This window comes from Cupressus sempervirens, chromosome 7 (assembly GCF_028749045.1).
Source record: "Cupressus sempervirens isolate cs-2001-9-10 chromosome 7, ASM2874904v1, whole genome shotgun sequence".
NCBI classification, from domain to species: Eukaryota; Viridiplantae; Streptophyta; class Pinopsida; order Cupressales; family Cupressaceae; genus Cupressus; species Cupressus sempervirens.
Window position 1 is genome coordinate 687,296,202 of NC_143124.1, and position 26,344 is coordinate 687,322,545.

General features: G+C 47.4%; 2 pseudogenes; both read left to right on the forward strand.

The window, feature by feature from the left end:
• The first annotated feature begins 5,922 nt into the window (after nucleotides 1–5,922).
• Nucleotides 5,923–7,146, forward strand: LOC149548716 (25S ribosomal RNA; annotated as a pseudogene).
• Nucleotides 7,147–8,659, forward strand: LOC149548717 (25S ribosomal RNA; annotated as a pseudogene).
• Nucleotides 8,660–26,344: the final 17,685 nt, after the last annotated feature.

Here is a 26,344-nt window from a genome sequence, read left to right on the forward strand (position 1 = left end):
TTTCGAAGTTGATCTAATGGCGAGCCCTTGTCTCTAGCCATGAGGTGGGTGCTTGGCACTCTAGCAAAATTTTTTGCATGCCTATCACGGCTACAATGGGAGAGGTGGTTGCCGCGATCCTCTCCCGTGCCCCCCTCATTGATTCAACGCCGCTGTCAGGGCAGATGGAAATGTCAGATTTTTAAATGGTGGACACTAATGTTGAATCAATTAGAGGGGCATGAAGCCCACCCTTGAGGGTGCTATTCCTGGACTCTCCTTTAGATCATGTTTTCTTGTCACTCAGCTGGCGCAATTTTGGAGAAAGGTTTGGCAGTGCTTGCCAGCCCTCTTCGCATCTACTTGGTGATTTTAAAACTTGATCTAAAATGGAAGCCCTCGTCTAGCACCTCCGTTCGGTGTTGCTTGGGTGTTGCATAAATTTTTGCCATCGGCACGAATCCCCCAATGAATGCCTACACGCTTGGACCCTCTCTTAGATCACCTTCTTCAATCACTCTACCGATGCAATTACGGAAGAGATTTGGTAGCGGTTTCCATTCTACATTGCGTTTGTTCTATGATTTTGAAGTTGATCTAATGGCAAGCCCTTATCTATAGCCATGAGGTGGGTGCTTGGTGCTCTAGCAAAAAATTTTGCATGCCTACCCCGGCTACAATGGGAGAGGTGGTTTCCGTGAGCCTCTCTCGTGCCCCCCTCATTGATTCAATGCCGCTGTCAAGGTGGATGGATATGTCAGATTTTGAAATGGTGGATGCCGACGTTGAATCAGTTAGAGGGAAATGAAGCCCACCCTCGAGGGTTCTATTCTTGGACTCTCCTTTAGATCATGTTTTCTTGTCACTCAGCTGGCGCAATTTTGGAAAAAGGTTTGGTAGCGGTTGCCAGCCCTCACCGCGTCTACTTGGTGATTTTAAAATTGGATCTAAAATGGGATTCCTCGTCTGGCACCTTCGTCAAGTGTTGCTCATTTATTGCATAAATTTATGCCATCAGCGCGAATCCCCCAACAAATGCCTACGCTTGGACCCTCTCTTAGATCACCTTCTTTGATCACTCGACCGACGCAATTACGGAAGAGACTTGGCAGCGGTTGCCATCCTACACCACGTATGTTCTACGATTTCAAAGTTGATCTAATGGCGAGCCCTTGTCTATAGCCATGAGGTGGGTGCTTGGTGCTCTAGCAAAATTTTTTGCATGCCTATCACGGCTACAATGAGAGAGGTGGTTTGCCAGGAGCCTCTCCTGTGCCCCCCTCATATTGATTCAACGCTACTGTTAGGGCAGATGGATATGTCAGATTTTGAAATGGTGGACATTGACGTTGAATCAATTAGAGGGGCATGAAGCCCACCCTCATGGGTGCTATACCTGGACTCTCCTTTAGATCATGTTTTCTTGTCACTCAGGTGGCGCAATTTTAGAAAAAGGTTTGGCAGCGGTTGCCAGCCCTCACCGCGTCTACTACTTGCTGATTTTAAAACTTGATCTAAAATGGGAGCCCTCGTGTAGCACCTCCATCCGGTGTTGCTTGGGTGTTGCATAAATTTATGGCATTGGCAAAAATCCCCCAATGAATGCCTACGCTTGGACTCTCTCTTAGATCACCTTCTTCGATCACTCGACCGACGCAATTACGGAAGAGGCTTGGCAGTGGTTGCCATTCTACACCGCGATTGTTTTGTGATTTTGAAGTTGATCTGATGGTGAGCCCTTGTCTATAGCCATGAGGTGGGTGCTTTGGCGCTCTAGAAAAATTTTTTGCGTGCCTATCTTAGCTACAATGGGAGAGGTGGTTGCCGCAAGACTCTCCCGTGCCCCCCTCATTGATTCAATGCCACTGTTAGGGCGGATGGATATGTTAGATTTTGAAATGGTGGATGTCAACGTTGAATCAATTAGAGGGGCATGAAGCCCACCCTCCAGGGTGCTATTCCTGGACTCTCCTTTAGATCATGTTTTCTTGTCACTCAGCTGGCGCAATTTCAAAAAAAGGTTTGGTAGCGGTTGCCAGCCCTCACCGCATCTTCTTGGTGATTTTAAAACTCGATCTAAAATGAGAGCCCTTGTCTAGCACCTCTATCCGGTGTTGCTAAAGTATTGCATAAATTTATGCCATTGGCACGAATCCTCCAACAAATGCCTACGCTTGGACCCTCTCTTAGATCACCTTCTTCGATCACTCGACCAACGCAATTATGGAAGAGACTTGGCAGCGGTTGCCATTCTACACCGTGTTTGTTCTACAATTTCAAAGTTGATCTAATGGTGAGCCCTTGTCTCTAGCCATGAGGTGGTTGGGTGCTTGGCGCTCTAGCAAAATTTTTTGCGTGCCTATCGTGGCTACATTGGGAGGCTTTGATAACAAAAGCTCTTGGCGATCCTCCCCAATAGAATCGGTGCTGGTGTTTGAGAAAGACACGTTATTTGGATTTTGAATATTGGCACTAGATTGTTTCTCGATTGGAAGGGCCGTGAAGCCATCCCGATTTTGCTATGCGAGTGCTCTCTCCCTAGAGTCGTTCTCTTCGCAACAACTTCTTTGGTGCAAAATTTTTTGAATGGTTCGGTAGCGGTTGTCGTTCCAATGGTGCAGTTGTGGTGGTTGCTTGGGCAGTGATCTGAAGGGCGAGCTGTCATCTAGTAGTTGGGCTGTGCATCACGAGTGACAAGGGAGCCTTTGTTATTGGAAGCTCCCCGTGGCCATTCGATTAGAAGAGCCATTTCTCATGTGGGCAAGGATGAATGTAGCCTCAGATTCCAAATGAAATCAGTAACATCGAATCTGTATATAACAGTGAAATGAAGGAGCAGACTGTTTGCTATGCGCCTCTCCCCAAAGTTGCTCCTCTTTCTCAGTCCATTGCCATAATTTTGAGAGTTGTTTGACAGCGGTTGTCATTCCAATGTTTGTCATTACAATGATCTAGAGAGCCATGCTAAGGGTGGGAGCTTGTGTCTAGAATTTGGGATGTTTGTGCGAGCGAGCAGTGGGGGCTTCTCTTCTCGGAACCTCTCTGTGGCCTTTGTATATAGACCTAGTGCCGACGATATCGATGGATGCAAGCCCTTGGATTCCAAATTTGTTCATAGCTAACATTGGTCTTTGTGAGAGATGGGTACGAAAGCACATCCTGATTGCTATGCGGGAGCTCCCCAAGGTCGCCTCTGTGCCAACTCGATCGGCACAACATTGGGAATGGTTCGACAGTGGTTGTCATTCCAATGTGTCATCGGGGGATGCCTTGGAAAGTGGCCTTTCAAGGGTGAGCTCACGTGTAGCACTTGGATTGTGCATCACATCACAAGTGAATGGGGAGATCTCTCTGTGAACAGCAGCATGGTCATTGCAAGACAAAATTGACTTAGTCAGAGCATTAGCCTCGGGCCATTGTGATGGCCTTGCAATTTCTCTTTAATTGCAACCTATGTTTGCACAGTAGCAGAGTTTGCATGTAAGATGGGCCTTGTTCTTGAGAGTTCTAGGAGATGACCTCCAAAACTTTTGGATTCAGCCCCTTCAAGGTGAAATTCATCTAGTTGATCGGATGAAGCTCGATGTGCTTGTATATATTCTGAGACGGTAATGATGGTCATTAATCTATGGCGGTGAGTATATATCACATTCGGTAATATCACAGTGGCGGAGCTGGTGGGAAGTACTTGTCACTTTGTTTTGTTGGATATATCCTATATGTAGGTGTCTGCATGGCTTGCAACACACTGCACATTTGGTGTTCGATTCTAAGATGCGCTTGTTGCTCAATGTCCCTAATTTCATCAAGGGTCCACTCTCCACCCTAAGTTTTTGCTGATTGGTAGAGCCTTGGGATTGAGAGGGGGGTCGATGAAAGGTTTGGTTACCGCATAATTTATTTTCTAGTGTGTTCTCGATGCGTGCTCGCCTCTTCACTATCTCATCCTACAGAAGTGCATGGCACTGTCGTGATAGCCTTTGTGGTCTGGACCAGTAGAAGCGTAGAGTATTACCGATAATTTTTTTTGGATGCGGAAACTCTCCATCCCCTATCCTTCCCTTTGCGATCTGAAGGGCTGCGGCTCATGGGTTCTATGGAAGATACTCTTCTTCAGCTCCCCCCTAAAGAGAGCGTTTGGTGTTTGCATTGTGTGGACAAAAAGCCCAAGGCGTTTCATCTCTCTTCAGATGCAAAATTCTAGGAGGGCTTGTTGAAGTATGGCCATTTGTACAGGGTGCACCAAAAAGCGTGTATGGGTCATATGCCTGGGAAATGGATGTCTCTGAGTGTCCTTACTCAGTCGTGTGCGTGGTGTACATCTTTGCATTATGACTCTGCTGCGAGCATTTGTGATTCTACCATTTTGGGGGAATGAGTTTCGTACGAGATGTTCTTCTCAGGCTCCTACGAACCAGAGCGCTCGTCTTTGCAATGCTCTGTCAAGTGCAGGCCCAACGTGTCTGTCTAGGGGAAGAAATCGCATGAATGCTTTTTGCCGAGATGTGGATGCTTGCAGGTGGTTCCCTCGCGGTCCAGTTCTTTGGTATGTGCATGTGCATGAGATTGAAGCTTGTCCGACAATGCTAGTGTGAGAGTGTTCACCCGTAGGAACTTTTTTGTACCTGCGCTGGTAGATCACGTGTCATGGGGAATGGTTAGCAAGGCTGTGCTGGGAAAGGAGATATTTGCCAGAGGTTAGACATGTCCGTGTATGCGGGCGGGCTCTCATCACCTATAAATGTGCGGAGGGGGTGTTATACATGATGCCCTTGAGCGGCCTTATAATTGAGGTGGTCGCGTGCACAGTGATGCCCTTGCCAATCGCATAACCAGCCATATTTTTGACTCACACGGCCCTTCACCCTTCAGCACAGTGGTCTCTGTTGGCACTTTGGCAACCAGCTCTTCGTCATTTGAAAACTTTTGTTGCGATCAAGAAGGATTTTTTCTGTGCGGGTGCACCTCAACAGGCGTGTAGGAGGCATATGCCTAGGAAATGGATGTCTCTGAGTGGCCTTACAATTGAGGTGGCTACGTGCGTAGTGCCATCTCATACAGACTTGAGGCTTCTTTCCGAGTAGTGGCGACAGCAAGTTTGAGGGTAAAGGGTTCCGTACGGGATGTTCTTCCTAGGTGCTTGTGAACCAAGGCTCCCTGTTCAGCCCTCTCTGGTCGACGATGGGACACTTTCCTCTTGTGTGAAATCTTTGAGCGGTGTGAGTCCTACATGTGCTGTGAATGTCATTCTTTTTTCTTGTGTGGCAGATTATGTTTGGATGCATGATGGAGCAAATGCAAATTTTGGTTTCCCATCACGGTGGGCATCCCTTGGCTGTAGCAGGTCTTGGGGGTCCCCTCATTGTTAGAAGCTACCTGGTCAATCCTACCAGTAGTCATATGCTTGTCTCAAAGATTAAGCCATGCATGTCTAAGTATGAACTATTTCAGACTATGAAACTGCGGATGGCTCATTAAATCAGTTATAGTTTCTTTGATGGTACTTTGCTACTCAGATAACCGTAGTAATTCTAGAGCTAATACGTGCACCAAATCTTGACTCTCAAAAGGGATGCATTTATTAACAGGTGACGGAGAATTAGGGTTCAATTTCAGAGAGGGAGCTTGAGAAATGGCTACCACATCCAAGGAAGGTAGCAGGTGTGCAAATTACCCAATCCTGACATGGGGAGGTAGTGACAATGGAGGCCGGCGATGTGCCCTGGTCGGATGTGGAATGGTGTGAGTCGGTCCGCCACTCGATTCGGGGGACGTGCCAGTGCGGGCTATCACAGCAGCACAAGCACGACCTTCTAGTCACACAAATACTTCTATTGCAGCGATCGAGGAGCGAAGCGCGCGCCTTTACAGCAGGCTCTCGGGCACCTGTGCGCTCGTGGCACTAGCCAGCGGGCTTTCCATCCGACCTGTCTTGAAACACAGACCAAGGAGTCTAACATGTGTGCAGTTTGGCAAGTTGGGAAAACCTGCAAGGCACAAGGAAGCTGACTATGGAGATCCCCTCTTGGTGTGTGCAACGCCGACCGACCCTGATCTTTTGTGAAGGGTTCAAGTGCGAGCACACCTATTGGGACCTGAAAGATGGTGAACTATGCCTGAGCAGGGCGAAGCCAGAGGAAACTCTGGTGGAGGTCCACAATGATACTGATGTGCAAATCATTCGTTTGACTTGGGTATAGGGGTGAAAGACTAATCGAACTGTCTAGTAGAAGGTTTCCTCTGATGTTTCCCTCAGGATAGCTGGAGCTCATGTGCGAGTTTTATCGGGTAAAGAAAATGATTAGAGGAATCGGGGGCGTAATGCCCTTGACCTATTCTCAAACTTTAAATAGGTAAGTCAGCGTGGCTGCTCTATTGAGCCGCACCACAAAATCACGAGCTCCAAGTGGGCCATTTTTGGTAAGCAGAACTGGCGATGTGGGATGAACTGAAAGCTGAGTTACGGTGCCAAATTGTGCACTAACCCAGATCCCACAAAGGGTGTTGGTTGATTAAGACAGCAGGACAGTGGTCATGGAAGTCAAAATCTGCTAAGGAGTGTGTAACAACTCACCTGTCGAATCAACTAGCCCCAAAAATGGATGGCGCTGAAGCACGCAACCTATACTCGACCATCGGGGCAAGTGCCAGGCTCCGATGAGTAGGAGGACATGGGGGTTGTTGCGAAACCTTGGGTGTGAGCCTGGGTGGACTGGCTGCTGGTGCAGATCTTAGTGGTAGTAGAAAATATTCAATTGAGAACTTTGAAGACTAAAGTGGGGAAAGGTTCCATGTGAACAGCACTTGGACATGGGTTAGTCAATCCTAAGAGATGGGGAAACCCTATTTCAAGGGCGCACTTTGTGCGATCATAGAAAGGGAATCAGGTTAATATTCATGAACCAGGATGTGGAAACAGACGACAATGTTAGGAAATCTAGAGATGTCAGCGAGGGCCCCGGGAAGAGTTATCTTTTCTTTTTAACAGCCTGTCCACCCTGAAATCGGTTCAACCGGAGATAGGGTCCAACAGCTGGAAGAGCACCGCACATCTCGCGGTGTCCGGTGTGCCTTCGGCAGCCCTTGAAAATCTAGAGGACCGAGTACCATTCATGCCCGATCATACTCATAATCACATCAGGTCTCCAAGGTGAACAGCCTCTGGTCAATAGAACAATGTAGGTAAGGGAAGTCGGCAAAATGGATCCGTAACTTTGGGAAAAGGATTGGCTCTGAGGGCTAGCCTAGAGGTCTGCGCCCCGAACTTGTGGGTTATTGGCAGCTTGCTCAAGCTACTCTCGTGGTGAGGGCGAGCCATCGCGTGCCGATCAGGCAACCGACGCAGGACGCCCCCTTCGGAGGGCTTTCCCTAGGCAGCGAATAGTCGACTCAGAACTGGTACGAACAAGGGGAATCTGACTGTTTAATTAAAACAAAGCATTGCGATGGTCCTTGCGGATGCTGATGCAATGTGATTTCTGCCCAGTGCTCTGAATGTCAAAGTGAAGAAATTCAACCAAGCACGGGTAAACGGCGGGAGTAACTATGACTCTCTTAAGGTATCCAAATGCCTCGTCATCTAATTAGTGACACGCATGAATGGATTAACGAGATTCCCATTGTCCCTATCTACTATCTAGCGAAACCACATCCACGGGAACGGGCTTGGCAAAATCAGTGAGGAAAGAAGACCCTGTTGAGCTTGACTCTAGTCTGACTTTGTGAAATGACTTGAGAGGTGTAGAATAAGTGGGAGCTTTCGGGTGCAAGTGAAATACCACTACTTTTAACGTTAGTTTACTTATTTCGTGAGCTGGAGATTGGGCAATGCCCCTATTTTTTGCCTTAAGGTGCATCTAGGCACGTCGATTCGGGCGGAAGACATTGTTAGGTGGGGAGTTTGGCTGGGGCAGCACATCTGTTAAAAGATAATGGAGGTGTCCTAAGATGAGATCAACGAGAACATAAATCTTGTGTGGAACAAAAGGGTAAAAGCTCATTTGATTTTGATTTTCATTACAAATACAAATCATGAAAGCATAGCCTATCAATCCTTTAGACTTTCAAAATTTGAAGCTAGAGGTGTCAGAAAAGTTACCACAGGGATAACTGGCTTGTGGCAGCCAAGCGTTCATAGCGACGTTGCTTTTTGATCCTTCGATGTTGGCTCTTCCTATCAGTTTGAAGCAGAATTCACCAAGTGTTGGATTGTCCACCCACCAATAGGGAACGTGAGCTGGGTTTAGACCGTCGTGAGACAGGTTAGTTTTACCCTACTGATGATCCGCACCGCGATAGTAATTCAACTTAGTATGAGAGGAACTATTGATTCACACATTTGGTCATCGCGCTTGGTTGAAAATCCAGTGGCGTGAAGCTACCATGTGTCAGATTATGAATGAATGCCTCTAAGTTAGAATCCACACTAGATGCGTTGCATATCTCTCTTCGGCGGCATCGCGACCCATAGTAGGGGTGCTCTTGCACTCCCAGGGGCCCGTGTCATTGGCCATCTCCGATCGGCGCACTAGCCCATTGGAGCAACCTTGGATATTAATTTCAAGCGGTCGACGAGAAGAATCTTTTGCAGATGACTTAAATAAGCGACGGGGTATTGTAAGTGGCAGAGTGGCCTTGCTGCCACGATCCACTGAGATTCAGCCCTCTGTCGCCTCGATTCGTAAAACCTTTTTCGACTCTGAGGTGGGTGGGGTTTCTAATTTGCATGAGGGCAAGAAAATCTCCCAAGTGCCAAATTCGGGGGAGGGGGGGGGTTTGCAAGGTTTTTTCTTACGAGCTTGTAACAATCTCTCAGGTGCCAAATTCCCGATGGGTGGGGTTTGCAATTTGTGCGAGTGCGGGAAAATCTTTCGAGTGCCAAATTTTAGGCGGGTGGGGTTTGCAATTTTCCACGAGGGTGGGAAAACTCTCGTAGGTGCCAAATTTTGAGCAGGTGGGGTTTTGTGAAAATTTCCGCGAGGGCAAAAAAATCTCCCAAGTGCTAAATTCCCGGCGAGTGGGGTTTGCAATTTTTGCGAGGGCGTAAAAATCTCCCAGGTGCCAAATTCCTGGCAGGTGGGGTTTGCAATTTCCGCCACGGCGGAAAAAATCTCCCAAGTGCCAAATTCTGGACGGGAGGGAGGGGTTTTGTAGAAATTTCTGCCAGGGCAAAAAAATCTCTTGAGTGCCAAATTTCGGGCGAGTGGGGTTTTGTAAAATTTCTACGAGGGGGAAAAAAATTTCCCGAGTCCCAAATTCTGAGCTGGTGGGGTTTGCGATTGTCGGAAGGGCAGAAAAATCTCCCAAGTGCTGAATTCCCCGCGGGTGGGGTTTTGTGATTTTCACGAGTGTGAAAAAGTCTTCCAAGTGAAATTTCCATGTGGGGTTTGTAAATTCCGCGAGGGCGAAAAAATCTTCCAAGTCCAAATTCTGAGCGGGTGGGGTTTGTAAATTTTTGTGAGGGCAAAAAAATCTTCCGACTGCAAATTCCAGGCGGGTCCCCGGGTTTTGTAATTTTTGCGAGGGCAGACGACTCATGTACATGATCCAAAATCAGTCAACTTATTTTTTTGGTTAACGCCCAAAGTTTTGAACTCAAATCGAGTTGGCTACCCCGACTCGAATTGCCTCCAAATTTTTTGCACAATGCATGTCACCGTGCTCGACTTGATTCTAAGTGCCCCAAGTCATGTACGTGGCCCAAAAGAGGTCAACTTTTTTTTTTTTGGGTTAATGCCCAAAGTTTTCAACTCGAACCGTGTCGGCAACCCCGACACGAATCGCCCCAACTACCCAAACCCCGAATTGAATCACGTCGAGCCTTAACTGCCTCCAATTTTTTTGCATGACTCATGTCATTGTGCTTGACATGATTCTAAGTGCACCGAGTCATGTGCATGATCCAAAGGCGGTCAACTCTTTTTTTGGGTTAACGCCCAAAGTTTTCAACCCAAATTGTGTCAGCAACCCTGACTCATATCGCCTCGAGCCTTAACTGCCTCTAGTTTTTTCGTAGGACTCATGTCACCATGCTCAACTTGGTGCCCTGAGTCATGTATGTGATCCAAAAGCGGTTAACTTCTTCCTTCTTTGGTTAACACCCAAAGATTTCAACCTGAATCGTGTCAGCAACCCTGACTCAAATCGCCTCGAGCCTTAATCGCCTGCAATTTTTTTGAACCACTCATGTCACCGTGCTTGACTTGATTCTATGTGCCCCAAGTCATGTACGTGATCCAAAAGTGATTAACTCTTTTTTTGGCTAACGGCCAAAGTTTTTGAATCGACTCAGCTACCCCGACTCAAATTGCCTCGAGCCTTAACCGCCTCCATTTTTTTTTCTGCTCGACTCACATAACCGCACTCGCCTTGATTCTGAGTGGCCCGAGTCACTTACGTGATCCAAAACCAGGTAAATTTTTCTTTTTTCTTTTTTTTTTCAAGTCCCAAAGTTTTGAACTCGGATAGAGTTGGATGCCCCGACTCGAGTCGTCTCCAAATTTTTTGCATGACTCATGTCACCGTGCTCGACTTGATTCTAAGTGACCCAAGCCGTGTATGTGATCCAAAAGTGGTTAACTTTTTCTTTTTGGTTAACGCCCAAAGTTTTCATCCTGACCCGCCTTGAGCCTTAATGGCCTCCAATGTTTTTGCACAACTCATGCCATCATCGACTTTTTGCTCGAATCATGTCACACAGGGCACCTCGATGCTACGTGAACTGAGCGCTGTGCGCGATCCAAAATTGGGTAACGTTTTTTTTTGAACTCCCAAAATTTCATTCTTTTTTGCCTTATGGGGCCTATCATGATCTCTTTTTATAAAGAAAATTCTCAAATCGGATCATTTCGGCTACCCTACCTCGAATCTGGCTAGCTAGGCATAACGCCTCGAGTCGGCTCAGCTATACGTGAACTAAAACTTGTGCATGATCCAAAAGCGGGTAACTTGTTTTTTTTTAATTTTGTAATGCCCAAAATTTAGCGCTTTTCGCTGTACAGGGCCTCCCATGATTTTTTTTATTATTATTTTTCCCCTCGTCAACCCACTCAGGTCACCCGAGGCTGGGGTGACGGAGTCGGGTGACCCAAGTTGGGTCGAACCAAGCGTGCGATCCTGGTTGGGGACAACAAGTCAATTCTATAAGTTTGCTTGCCAATTTTGCTAGCCAGGTCAGCTCACCAAGTCATTTGACCATGTGGTCTTTTCCAAATCAAGAATTGACTCTTTAAGTTCGCTCATAGCTCGTCAAGCCAGCTCACCAAGATGACTTACCGTCTCGCCTCACTAGGTTGCCCCACCAGGTTGCCTCTTCTTTAAAATTGCTCACCATGTCGGCTCCGCAAGTCAGCTCATCGAGTCGACTATTAAGGTTGCCTCACCAAGTTGACCCCTTAACTTTGCTCACCAAGTTAGCTCCCTAAGTCAGCTCACCAAGTCAAATCACCTAGTCATTTTACCACCTTGCCCCAGCAAGTGTGCTCGCCAAGTTGCCCCACCGAGTTGCTTCTCTAAGCCCACTCACCATGTCAGCTCACCAAGTCGACTCACCATCTCGCCTCGATAAGTTGGCTTGCCGAGTTACCCCACCAAGTCATCGCCTCTTTAAGCCCGCTCACCGTGTCAGCTTGTCAGGTCGGCTCACCAAGTCGACTAATCAATTAGGCCCACCAAGTCGCCTCAAGGATAGCTCCTCACCATGAGTCGCCTCACCATGTTGACTCAATGAGTTGCCTCACCATGTTGACTCTTTGAGCCCGCTCGCTAGGTTGCCTCACCAAGTCGACTTGAGCACGTTGCCAAGTCAACTCTTTAAGTTCGCTCACCAGGTTGACTCGCCAAGTTAGCTCACCATGTCATCTCAACGAACCAACTCGCCAAGTCACCTCACCATGTTGGCTCTCTAATTCCACTCGCCAAGTCACCCCACCAACTCGCCCCGTCAGGCCCACTCACCACCTCGCCCCGTTAGGCCCACTCTCACCAAGTTGACTCTTTAAGTCTGCTCATGAAGTCGAGCCACCAAGTACTCTCACCAAGTTGACTCTTTGAGTCTGTTCATCAAGTTGCCCCACCAATTACTCTAACCAAGTTGATTCTTCAAGTGCGTTCATCAAGTCGCCCCACCAAGTACTCTCACCAAGTTGACTCTTTAAGTCCTTTCATCAAGTCACCCCACCAAGTACTTTCACCAAGTCAACTCTTTAGGTCTGTTCATAGAGTCACCCCACCAAGTCAACCCTTCAAGTGCGTTCATCAAGTCGCCCCACCAAGTCGACTCTTCAAGTCCGTTCATCAAGTCACCCCGCAAGGTCAGCCCACAAATTACTCTCACCAAGTCGACTCTTTAAGTTTGTTCATCAAGTCACCCCGCCAGGTCGGCCCACCAAGTGGACTCTTTAAGTTCATTCATGAAGTCACTCTGCCAAGTTGGCCCACCAAGTCGACTCTTTAAGTTCATTCGTCAAGTCACCCCGCCAGGTCAACCCACCAACTACTCTCACCAAGTCGACTCTTTAAGTTTGCTCACCAAGTCACCCCACTAGGTCGGCCCACCGAGTACTCTCACCAGGTTGACTCTTTAGGTTTGTTCATCAGGTCACACCACCAAGTACTCTCACCAAGTTGACTCTTTAAGTTTGTTCATCAAGTCACTCCGCCAGGTCGGCCCGCCAAGTACTCTCACCAAGTCAACCCTTTAAGTTTGGTCATCAAGTCACCCTGCCAGGTCGGCCCACCAAGTACTCTCACAAAGTTGACTCTTTAGGTTCGTTCATGAATTCACCCTGCCAGCTCGGCCCACCAAGTTCTCTCACCAGGTCGACTCTTTAAGTTTGTTCATCAAGTCACCTCGCTAGTTCGACCCACCAAGTACTCTCACAAAGTCAACTCTCTAAGTTTGTTCATCAAGTCACCCTTCCAGCTCAGCCAACCAAGTACTCTCACCAAGTCACCCCGCTAGTTCGACCCACCAAGTTGACTCTTTAAGTTCGTTCATCAAGTCACCCGGCCAAGTCAGCCCACCAAGTTGACTCTTTCAATTTGTTCATCAAGTCACGTGACCAGGTCAGCCCATCGAGTACTCTCACCAAGTCGACTCTTTAAGTTTTTTCATCAAGTCACTCGGCCTGGTCGGCCCACCATGTCACCAAGTACTCTCACCAAGTCGACTCTCTAAGTTCGTTCATCAAGTCACCCCGCCAAGTCAGCCCACCAAGTCAAATCTTTAAGTTCGTTCATCAAGTCACTACACCAAGTACTCTCACCAAGTCAACTCTTTAGGACCGTTCATCAAGTCACCTCGCCAAGTCGACCCTTGAAGTTCGTTCATTTAGTCACCCCACCAAGTACTCCCACCAAGTCGACTCTTTAAGTTAGTTCATGAAGTCACCCAACTAGGTCGGCCCACCAAGTACTCTCACCAAGTCGACTCTCTAAGTCTTTTCATCAAGTCACCCCACCGAGTACTCTTGCCAAGTCAACTCTTTAGGTTCGTTCATCAAGTCACCCCGCAAAGTTGACCCTTTAAGTTCGTTCATCAAGTCACCCCACCAAGTTGACTCTTTAAGTACTTTCATCAAGTCACCAGAACAACTACTCTCACCAAGTCGACTCTATAAGTCTATTCATCAAGTCACCCCACCAGGTTGGCCCACCAAGTACTCCCACCAAGTTGACTCTTTAAGTCCGTTCATCAGTTCACCCCGCCAAGTACTCTCACCAAGTCAACTCTTTAGGTCTGTTAATCAAGTCACCCCACCAAGTTGACCCTTTAAGTCTGTTCATCAAGTTGCCCCACCAAGTACTCTCACCAAGTCGACTCTTTAAGTCCTTTCATCAAGTCACCCCACCAAGTCAACTCTTTAAGTCCGTTCATCAAGTCACCAGAATCAGTACTCTAACCAAGTCGACTCTTTAAGTCCATCCATAAACTCACCCCACCAGGTCGGTGCACCAAGTACTCCCACCAAGTGGACTCTTTAAGTCTGTTCATTAGTTCACCCCGCCAAGTACTCTCAGCAAGTTGACTCTTTAAGTCTGCTCATCAAGTCGATCACCAAGTACTCTCACCAAGTTGACTCTTTGAGTCTGTTCATCAAGTCACCCCACCAAGTACTCTAACCAAGTCGATTCTTCAAGTGCGTTCATCAAGTCGCCCCACCAAGTACTCTCACCAAGTCGACTCTTTAAGTCCTTTCATCAAGTCACCCCACCAAGTACTCTCACCAAGTCAACTCTTTAAGTCCCTTCATAGAGTCACCCCACCAAGTCGACCCTTCAAGTGCGTTCATCAAGTCGTCCCACCAAGTTGACTCTTCAAGTCCATTCATCAAGTCACCCCGCTAGGTCAGCCCACAAATTACTCTCACCAAGTTGACTCTTTGAGTCCATTCATCAAGTCACCCCACCAAGTTCTCTCATCGAGTCAACTCTTTAGGTCCATCCACCAAGTCACCCCACCAAGTCGACCCTTTAAGTTCTTTCATCAAGTCACCCCACCAAATACTCTCACCAAGTTGACTCTTTAAGTCTGTTCATCAAGTTGCCCCACCAAGTACTCTTACCAAGTCAACTCTTTAGGTTTGTTCATAGAGTCACCCCACCAAGTCGACCCTTCAAGTGCGTTCATCAAGTCTCCCCACCAAGTCGATTCTTTAAGTTCATTCATCAAGTCACCCCGCCAGGTCAGCCCACAAATTACTCTCACCAAGTCAACTCTTTAACTTCGTTCATCAAGTCATCCACCCGGTCGGCCCACCAAGTGGACTCTTTAAGTTTGTTCATGAAGTCACTCTGCCAAGTTGGCCCATAAGGTCGACTCTTTAAGTTTGTTCATCAAGTCACCCCGCCAGGTCACCCCACCAAGTACTCTCACCAACTCGACTCTTTAAGTTTTCTCATCAAGTCACCCCGCCAGGTCGGCCCACCAAGTACTCTCACCAGGTCGACTCTTTAGGTTTGTTCATCAAGTCACCCCACCAAGTACTCTCACAAAGTCGACTCTCTAAGTTCGTTCATCAAGTCGCTCCGCCAGGTCGGCCCACCAATTACTCTCACAAACTCGACCCTTTAAGTTCGATCATCAAGTCACCCCGCCAGAACAGCCCGCCAAGTACTCTCACAAAGTCGACTCTTTAGGTTCGTTCATCAATTCACCCTGCCAGCTTGGCCCACCAAGTTCTCTCACCAAGTTGACTCTTTAAGTTCGTTCATGAATTCACCCCGCCAGTTTGACCCACCAAGCACTCTCGCAAAGTCGACTCTCTAAGTTCGTCCATCGAGTCACCCTGCCAGGTCAACCCACCAAGTACTCTCACCAAGTCATCCCGCTAGTTCGACCCACCAAGTCGACTCTTTAAGTTCATTCATCAAGTCACCCGGCCAAGTCGGCCCACCAAGTCGACTCTTTAAGTTCGTTCATCAAGTCACGTGACCAGGTTAGCCCACTGAGTACTCTCACCAAGTTGACTCTTTAAGTTAGTTCATCAAGTCACCTTGCCAGGTCAGCCCACCAAGTACTCTCACCAAGTCAACTCTTTAAGATTGTTCATCAAGTCACCCTGCCAGGTCGGCCCACCCAGTCAACTCTTTAAGTTCGTAAAATGGGTACCCGAGCCATTCTACTTGATTCATAATTCTCAAATTGGGTAGCTTCCAATATAAAATGGTCGTCGAGCCATTCTAGTCAGTCTCCAAAAATTGATCAATTTACCCCCCTGACTGATGCAATCAAATCGCCTAACCAATGCCAATCTTTGTCTCCGTTGACAACCTCATGAAAAATGGGGTCGTGGATGGCTATTCGGTCACATTTTTCATTGAATTGGGTTTTAAGGTACTTCTGCACTGAATGTACATTTCTGATGTAGAGTAAGCCTTGCACTAATAGCTTATATAGGGGAGGTAGTGTGCTTGAAAAATGGTGGGCGAGCCAGCTTGGCCGACCCGATTTGGGCGAGCCATGCTGGCCGACCCGATCTGGGTGAGCCGTTCTGGCCGAGCCATGCTGGCCAAGCCGATCTGGGCGAGCCATTCTGGCCAACCCAATTTGGGCGAGCCATGCTGGCCGAGCCTTGCTGGCCGACCCAATCTAGGCGAGCCATGCTGGGCGACCCGATATGGGTGAGCCATGCTGGCCGAGCTGATCTGGGTGAGCCATTCTGGTCGAGCCATGCTGGCCGAGCCGGTCTGGGTGAGCCATGCTGGCAGACCCGAGCTGGACGAGCTCCAAAAACGGTGTCGTAGATGGCTGTTTGGTCACATTTTTCATTGAATTGGATTTTTAAGGGAGTTGTCCGTGCTATCGCATATTTCTAATGTAGAGCGAGCCTCGCACTAATAGCTTATGTAGGAGAGGTTGTTGCCGCGAGCCTCTCCCATGCCCCTTTCATTGATTCAACATTGGTGTCTAGGTGGATCAGATTATTGGGTTTTCAAATGGTGTTTGCTGATGTTGAATCAATGAAAGGGGCATGAAGTGATCTCAGTGCTTTTCCTCGACTCTCCTTTAGATCATGTTTTCCGATGACTCAATTTTGGAAAAGGTGAGGCAGCGGTTGCCGATCCATGGTGTGTCTTTTTGGTGATTTTAAAACTTGATCTAAATGTGAGCCCTTGTCTAGCACTCTGACGTTGCTTGGTATAATGGCAATTTGCTATGGGTGCTCGGTGCTCTAGCAATTTGTCATGGTGTACTTATCGTGGCTACATGGGAGCTTTAATATCGAAAGCTCTCAGCAAAAAATGGTGGGCGAGCCATGCTAGCCGACCTGTTCTAGGTGGGCCATGCTAGCTGACCCGATCTGGCTTAGCCATTTTCGTCGACCCGATCTGGCTTAGCCATTTTCATCAACCCGATCTGGCTCTTCTTTCTCACTCCATTGGCACAAATTTGGGAGTTGTTCGACAGTGGTTGTCCTTCCAATGTATCATTGTGGTGATCTAGAGAGCAATGCTAAGGGCGGGAGCTTGCGTCTAGCATTTGGGGATGTTTGTGCAAGCGAGCAGGGGAGCTTCTCTTATTGGAACCTCTCTGTGGCCTTTGAATATAGACCCAATGATGACGATATCGATGGATACGAGCCTTGGATTCTAAATTTGTTCAGCTAACATTGGTTTTTGTGAGAGAAGGGTATGAAAGCACTTCTCGATTGCTACGCAGGAGCTCCCTAAGATCGCCTCTATGCCAACTCTATCAGCACAACATTGGGAATGGTTTGATAGAGGTTTTCATTCCAATGTGTCATTGGGATGTCTTGGAACGCGGCCTTTCAAGGATGAGCTCGCATCTAGCACTTGGATTGTGCGTCGTCAGAAGTGAATGGGGAGATCTCTCTGTGAACGGCGGCATGGCGATTGCAAGAGAAAATTGACTTAGTATTCGGAGCATTGGCCTCGGGCCATTGTGATGACCTTGCAATTTCTCTATAATTGCAACCTATGTTTGCGCAGTAGCAGAGTTTGCATGTAAGATTGGCATTTGTTCTTGACAGTTCCAAGTACTCTCACCAAGTCACCAAGTCACCATGCTGGCCGACCCGATCTAGCCGAGCCGTTCTAGGCGAGCCATTCTAGCCAACTCGATCTGGGCGAGCAATACTAGCTGAGCCATTCTGGGTGAGCCATGCTGGCTGACCTGATCTGGCTGAGCTCCAAAAATAGTGTTGTGGATGGCTGTTTGGTCACATTTTTCATTGAATTGGATTTTTAAGGGAGTTGTCCGTGTTATCGTATATTTCTAATGCAGAGCAAGCCTCACACTAATAGCTTATATAGGAGAGGTTGTTGGCGCGAGCCTCTCCCATGCCCCTTTCATTGATTCAACATTGGTGTCTAGGCGGATCGGATTGTTGGGTTTTCAAACAGTGTATGCTGATTTTGAATGAATGAAAGGGGCATGAAGCGATCTCAGTGCTTTTCCTCAGCTCTCCTTTAGATAATGTTTTCCGATGACTCAATTTTGGAAAAGGTGAGGATGCTTGGTATAATGGCAATTTGTTGTGGGTGCTCGACACTCTAGCAATTTGTCATGGTGTACTTATCGTGGCTACATGGGAGCTTTAATATCGAAAGCTCTCAGCGAAAAATGGTGGCCGAGCCATGCTGGCCGACCCGATCTGGCTTAGCCGTTTTCGTCAACCTGATCTGGCTCTTCTTTCTCACTCCATCGGCACAAATTTGGGAGTTGTTCGACAGCGGTTGTCATTCCAACGTGTCATTGCAGTGATTTGGAGAGCGATGCTAAGGGAAGGAACTTGCATCTAGCATTTGGGAATGTTTGTGCAAGTGAGTAGGTGAGCTTCTCTTATCAGAACCTCTCTGTGGCCTTTGAATATAGACCTAGTGCCGACGATATCGATGGATACGAGCCTTGGATTCTAAAATTATTCAGATAACATTGGTTTTTGTGAGAGATGGGTACGAAAGCACTTCCCGATCGATACATGGGAGCTCCCTAAGATTGCCTCTGTGCCAACTCGATCGGCAGAACATTGGGAATGGTTTGATAGCGGTTGTCGTTCCAATGTGTCATCGGGATGTCTTGGAACGCAGCCTTCCAAGGTCGAGCTCAAGTCTAGCACTTGGATTGTGCATCGTCACAAGTGAATGGGGAGATCTCTTTGTGAACGGAGGCATTGCAATTGCAAGAGAAAATTGACTTAGTAGTGAGAGCATTGGCCTCGGGCCATTGTGACGGCCTCTTGCAATTTCCCTATAATTGCAACCTATGTTTGCGCAGTAGCAGAGTTTGCATGTAAGATTGGCCTTTGTTCTTGATAGTTCCAAGTACTCTCACCAAGTTAGCAAGTCACCATGTTGGCTGACCCGCTCTGGCCGAGCCGATTTGGGTGAGCCATTCTGGCTGAGCCAATCTGGGCGAGCCATGCTGGCCGAGCCGTTCTGGGCGAGCTCCAAAAATGGTGTCGTGGATGGCTATTTGGTCACATTTTTCATTGAATTGGATTTTTAAGGGAGTTGTCTGTGCTATCACAGATTTCTAATGAAGAGTGAGCCTCACACTAATAGCTTATATAGGAGAGGTTGTTGCCACCAGCCTCTCCCATGCCCATTTCATTGATTCAACATTGGTATCTAGGCGGATTAGATTCTTGGGTTTTCAAATGGTGTATGCTCATGTTGAATACATGAAAGGGGCATGAAGCGATCTCAGTGCTTTTCCTTGGCTCTTCTTTAGATCATGTTTTCTGATGACTCAATTTTGGAAAAGGTGAGGCAACGGTTGTCGATCCATGGCGTGTCTTTTTGGTGATTTTAAAACTTGATCTAAACATGAGCCCTTGTCTAGCACTCTGGCATTGCTCGGTATAATGGCAATTTTCTATGGGTGCTCGGCGCTCTAGCAATTTGTCATGGTGTACTTATTGCGGCTACATGGGAGCTTTAATATCAAAAGCTCTCGACAAAAAATGGTGGGTGAGCCATACTGGCCAACCCAATCTGGGCGAGCCATGCTGGCCGACCCGATCTGGCTTAGCCGTTTTTGTCGACAGTGGTTGTCGTTCCAATGTGTCATTGTGGCGATCTGGAGAGTGATGCTAAGGGTGAGAGCTTGTGTCTAGCATTTGGGATGTTTGTGCGAGTGAGAAGGGGAGCTTCTCTTATCGGAACCTCTCTGTGGCCTTTGAATATATAGACCCAGTGCTGACGATATTGATGGATACAAGCCTTGGATTCTAAATTTGTTTATAGCTAACATTGGTTTTTGTGAGAGATGGGTACGAAAGCACATCCCGATTCCTACACGGGAGCTCCCTAAGGTCACCTTTGTGCCAACTCGATCAGCACAACATTGGGAATGGTTTGACAGCAGTTGTCGTTCCAATGTGTCATCGGGGGATGTCTTGGAAAGTGGCCTTTCAAGGGTGAGCTCGCGTCTATCACTTGGATTGTGCGTCGCGTCACAAGTGAATGGGGAGATCTCTCTGTGAATGGTGGCATGGTGATTGCAACAGAAAATTGACTTAGTTGGAGCATTGGCCTTGGGCCACTATGATGGCCTTGCAATTTCTCTTTAACTGCAACCTATGTTTGCGCAGTAGCAGAGTTTGCAAGTAAGATGGGCCTTGTTCTTGAGAGTTCCAAGAGATGACCTCTGAAACTTTTGGATTGGGCCACTTTAAGGTGAAATTCATCTAGTTGATCGGATCAACTCGATGACCATTTCAGTCCCTTGGCTCCATGAATTCACATCTCCTAACTGATGACAATCTTTTGCTCCTTATAGACGACCTCATAAAAAATTGGGTCGTGGATGGCTGTTTGGTCAAAATTTTCAACAATTTGGATTTTTAAGGCGGATGTCGGTGTGTTCACTAATTTCTAATGTAGAACAAGCCTCACACTAATAGCTTATATAGTAGAGGTTGTTGCCACGAGCCTCTCCCGTGCCCCTCTCATTGATTTAATGCCAATGTCAAGGTGGATGGAAATGTTAGATTTTGAAACGGTGGATGCCGACGTTGAATCAATTAGAGGGGCATGAAGCCCACCCTTGAGGTGCTATTCCTCGACTCTCCTTTAGATGATTTTTTCTTGTCACTCAGCTGGCACAATTTCAGAAAAAATGTTTGGCAGCAGTTTCCAGCCCTCACCGCGTCTACTTGGTGATTTTAAAACTTGATCTAAAACGGGAGCCCTCGTCTAGCACCTCCATTTGGTGTTGCTCGGGTATTGCATGAATTTTTTCAATCGACGCAAATCCCCCAACGAATGCCTATGCTTGGACCCTCTCTTAGATCACCTTCTTCGATCACTTGACTAACACAATTATGGAAGAGACTTGGCAGCGTTGCCATTCTATAACACATCTGTTCTGCAATTTCGAAGTTGATCTAATGGCGAGCCCTTGTCTCTAGCCATGAGGTGGGTGCTTGGTGTTCTAGCGATATTTTTTGCGTGCCTATCACGGCTACAGTGGGAGGCTTTGATAACAAAAGCTCTTAGCGAGCCTCCCCAATAGAATCGGTGTTGGTGTTCAAGAAAGACACGTTATTTGGATTTGGAATATTGGCACCAACATCGTTTCTATTGGAAGGGCCATGAAGCCATCTCGATTTTGCTATGCGAGTGCTCTCTCCCCAAAGTGGTTCTCTTCGCAAAAACTTCTTTGGCACAAAATTTTTGGAATGGTTCGAAAGCAGTTGTCATTCCAATGGTGCCATTGTAGTGGTTTCCTGGGCAGTGATCTGAAGGGTGAGCCGTCGTCTAGCAGTTGGGTTGCGCATCACGAGTGACAAGGGAGCCTTTGTAATCGAAATCTCCCCGTCGACATTTGATGAGAAGAGCCATTTTCTTGTGTGAGCAAGGATGAATGCAACCTTGGATTCCAAATGAAATCAACAACATCGGATCTATATATAAGAGTGGAATGAAGCAGCAGCCCGTTTGCAATGCGCGGCTCCCCAAAGTTGCTCTTCTTTCTCACTCCATCGGCACAAATTCAGGAGTTGTTCAACATCGGTTGTCATTCCAATGTGTCATTACGGTGATCTAGAGAGCAATGCTAAGGGTGGGAGTTTGTGTTTAGCATTTAGGATGTCTGTGCCAACTTGATTGGCACAACATTGGGAATGGTTCGACAATGGTTGTCGTTCCAATGTGTCATCGGGGGATGTCTTGGAAAGTGGTCTTTCTTTCAAGGGCAAGCTCGCGTCTAGCACTTGGATTGTGCGTCATGTCACAAGTGAATGGGGAGATCTCTCTGTGAACAATGGCATGGTGATTGCAAGAGAAAATTGACTAAGTCAGAGCATTGGCCTCGGGCCAGTGTGACGGCCTCGCAATTTCTCTTTAATTGCAACCTATGTTTGCACAGTAGCAGAGTTTGCATGTAAGATGGGCCTCGTTCTTGAGAGTTCCAGGAGATGACCTTTGAAACTTTTGGATTGGGCCCCCTTCAAGTTGAAATTCATCTAGTTGATCGGATGAGCTCGATGACCATTTTAGTCCCTTGGCTCCATGAACTCACATCTCCTAACCGATGACAATCTTTTGCTCCTCTGCCAACCTCATAAAAAATTGGGTCGTGAATGGCTGTTTGGTCAGAATTTTAAAGGATTTGGATTTTTAAGGCAGTTGTCGATGTTTTTGCTATTTTCTAATGCACAGGGAGCCTCACACTAATAGCTTATATAGGAGAGGTGGTTGCCACGAGCCTCTCCCATGCCCCTCTCATTCATTCAATGCTAGTGTCAAGGCAGATGGATATGTCCATTTTTGAAATGGTGGACGTCGACGTTGAATCAATTAGAGGGGCATGAAGCCCACCCTCGATGTGCTATTACTCGACTCTCCTTTAGATCATGTTTTCTTGTCACTTAGCTGGCGCAATTTTGGAAAAAGGTTTGGCAGTGGTTGCCTGCCCTCACCTCGTCTACTTGGTGATTTTAAAACTCGATCTAAAATGGGAGCCCTCGTCTAGCACCTCCATCCAGTGTTGCTTGGGTATTGCATAAATGTATGCCATCAGTGCGAATCCCCCAACGAATGCCTATGCTTGGACCCTCTCTTAGATCACCTTCTTTGATCACTCGACTGACACAACTACGGAAGAGACTTGGTAGTGGTTGCCATTCTACACCGCGTCTGTTCTGCGATTTTGAAGTTGATCTAATGGCAAGCCCTTTTCTCTAGCCATGAGGTGGGTGCTTGGCGCTCTAGAAAAAAATTTTGCATGCCTATCACGGCTACAATGGGAGAGGTGGTTGCTGTGAGCCTCTCCCATGCCCACCTCATTGATTCAATGCTGCTGTCAGGGCGGATGGATATGTCAGATTTTGAAATGGTGCATGCCGACATTGAATCAATTAGAGGGGCATGAAGCCCACCCTTGAGGGTTCTATTCCTGGACTCTCCTTTAGATCATGTTTTCTTGTCACTCAGCTGGCGCAATTTCAAAAAAAGGTTTGGTAGTAGTTGCCAGCCCTCACCGCATCTACTTGGTGATTTTAAAACTCGATCTAAAATGGGAGCCCTCGTCTAGCACCTCCATTCGGTGTTGCTCGGGTATTGCATAAATGTATGCCATTGGTGCGAATCCCCCACAAAATTCCTATGCTTGGACCCTCTCTTAGATCACCTTCTTCGATCACTCGACCGACGCAACTACGGAAGAGACTTGGTAGCGGTTGCCATTCTACATCGCGTCTATTCTGCAATTTCGAAGTTGCTCTGATGCCGAGCCCTTGTCTCTAGCCATGAGGTGGGTGCTTGGTGCTCTAGCAAATTTTTTTGAGTGCCTATCATGGCTACAATGGGAGAGGTGGTTGCTGCGAGCCTCTCCCATGCCCCCCTCATTGATTCAACGCCGCTGTCAGGGCGGATGGATATGTCAGATTTTGAAATGGTGGACGTCGATGTTGAATCAATTAGAGAGGCATGAAGCCCACCCTCGAGGTTGCTATTCCTGGACTCTCCTTTAGATCATGTTTTCTTGTCACTCATGTTGCGCAATTTTAGAAAATGGTTTGGTAGCAATTGCCAACCCTCACCGTGTCTACTTGGTGATTTTAAAACTTGATCTAAAATGGGAGCCCTCGTCTAGCACCTCAGTCTGGTGTTACTTGGGTGTTGCATAAATTTTTTCCATTGGCACAAATCCCCCAATGAATGCCTACATGCTTGGACCCTCTCTTAGATCACCTTCTTCGATCACTCTACTAACGCAATTACGAAACAGGCTTGGCAGCGGTTGCCATTCTACTCCGCGTCTATTCTACGATTTTGAAGTTGATCTAATGGCGAGCCCTTGTCTCTAGCCATGAGGTGGGTGCTTGGCACTCTACCAAAATTTTTTGCGTGCCTATCGCGGCTATAATGGGAGAGGTGGTTGCCGCGAGCCTCTCCTGTGCCCCCCTCATTGATTCAACACAGCTATCAGGGCAGATGGATATGTCAGATTTTGAAATGGTGGATGCCGATGTTGAATCAATTAGAGGGGCATGAAGCCCACCCTCAAGGGTGCTATTCCTGGACTCTCCTTTAGATCATGTTTTCTTGCCACTTAGTTGGCACAATTTTGGAGAAAGGTTTGGCAGCACTTGCCAGCCCTCTCTGCGTCTACTTGGTGATTTTAAAACTTGATCTAAAATGGGAGCCCTCATCTAGCACCTCCATCTGGTGTTGCTCGGGTGTTGCATAAATTTATGCCATTGGCGCGAATCCCCCAATGAATGCCTACGCTTGGACCCTCTCCTAGATCACCATCTTCAATCACTTGATTGACGCAATTATGGAAGAGACTTGGCAGCGGTTGCCAATCTACACCGCGTCTATTCTGCAATTTCAAAGTTGATCTAATCGCGAGCCCTTGTCTATAGCCATGAGGTGTGTGCTTGGTGCTCTAGCAAAATTTTTTGCATGCCTATCGTGGCTACAATGATAGAGGTGGTTGCCGCGAGCCTCTCCCGTGCCCCCCTCATTGATTCAACGCCACTGTCAGTGCGGATGGATATGTTAGATTTTGAAATGGTGGACGCCGATGTTGAATCAATTAGAGGGGCATGAAGCCCACCCTCGAGGGTGCTATTCTTGGACTCTCCTTTAGATCATGTTTTCTTGTCACTCAGTTGGCACAATTTCAGAAAAAGGTTTGGTAGTGGTTGCCAGCCCTCACCGCATCTACTTGGTGATTTTAAAACTCGATCTAAAATGGGAGCCCTCATCTAGCACCTCTGTCCAGTGTTGCTCAGGTATTGCATTAATTTATGCCATCGGCGCGAATCCCCCAATGAATGCCTATGCTTGGACCCTCTCTTAGATCACCTTCTTCGATCACTCGACCGACGCAATTATGGAAGAGACTTGGCAGCAGTTGCCATCCTACACCACGTTTGTTCTGCGATTTTGAAGTTGATCTAATGGTGAGCCCTTGTCTATAGCCATAAGGTGGGTGCTTGGCGCTCTAGCAAAATTTTTTGCATGCCTATTGTGGCTACAATGGGAGAGGTGGTTTTCCGCGAGCCTCTCCCGTGCCCCCCTCATATTGAATCAACGCTGCTGTCAGGGCGGATGGATATGTCAGATTTTGAAATGGTGGACACTGACGTTGAATCAATTAGAGGGGCATGAAGCACACCCTCATAGGTGCTATACCTGGACTCTCCTTTAGATCATGTTTTCTTGTCACTCAGGTGGCGCAATTTTGGAAAAAGGTTTGGCAGCAGTTGCCAGCCCTCATCGCATCTACTACTTGGTGATTTTAAAACTCAAACTAAAACAGGAGCCCTCGTCTAGCGCCTCCGTCCGATGTTGCTCAGGTATTGCATAAATTTATGCCATCGGTGCAAATCCCCCAATGAATGCCTACGCTTGGACCCTCTCTTATATCACCTTCTTTGATCACTCGACCAATGCAATTACGGAAGAGACTTGGTAGCGGTTACCATTCTATACGGCGTCTGTTCTGCGATTTCAAAGTTGATCTAATGGTGAGCCCTTCTCTCTAGCCATGAGGTGGGTGTGTGCTTGGCATTCTAGCAAAATATTTTATGTGCCTATCATGGCTACAATGGGAGGCTTTGATAAAAAAAGCTCTCGGTGACACTCCCCAATAGAATCGGTGCTGGTGTTCGAGAAAGACACATTATTTGGATTTCAAATATTGGCACCAGCATTGTTTCTCTATTGGAAGGGCCGTGAAGCCATCCTGATTTTTCTATGTGAGTGCTCTCTCCCCAGAGTCATTCTCTTTGTAACTACTTCTTTGGCGCAAAATTTTCGAAATGGTTCGGCAGCGGTTGTTTGTTCCAATGGTGTCATTGCGGTGGTTGCCTGGGCATCGATCTGAAGGGCGAGCCATCGTCTAGCAATCGGGCTGTGCATCATGAGTGACAAGGGAGCCTTTGTTATTGAAAGCTCCCCATGGCCATTCGATCAGAAGAGCCATTGCTTGTGTGGGCAAGGATGAATGCAGCCTTGGACTCCAAATGAAATCAGCGACATCGAATCTATATATAAGAGTGGAATGAAGGAGCAGCCCGTTTGCTATGCGCCTCTCCCCAAAGTTGCTCCTCTTTCTCACTCCATTGCCACAATTTCAGGATTTGTTCGACAGTGGTTGTCATTCCAATGTGTGTCATTGCGGTGATCTGGAGAGAGATGCTAAGGGCGGGAGCTTGTGTCTAGAATTTGGGATGTTTGTGTGAGTGAGCAGGGGGGGCTTCTCTTCTCGGAACCTCTCCGTGGCCTTTGTATATAGACCCAGTGCTGACGATATCGATGGATGCAAGCCCTTGGATTCCAAATTTGGTCATAGCTAATATTGGTGTTTGTGAGAGATGGGTACAAAAGCACATCCTGATTGCTAAGCGAGAGCCCCCCAAGGTCGTCTCTGTGCCAACTCGAT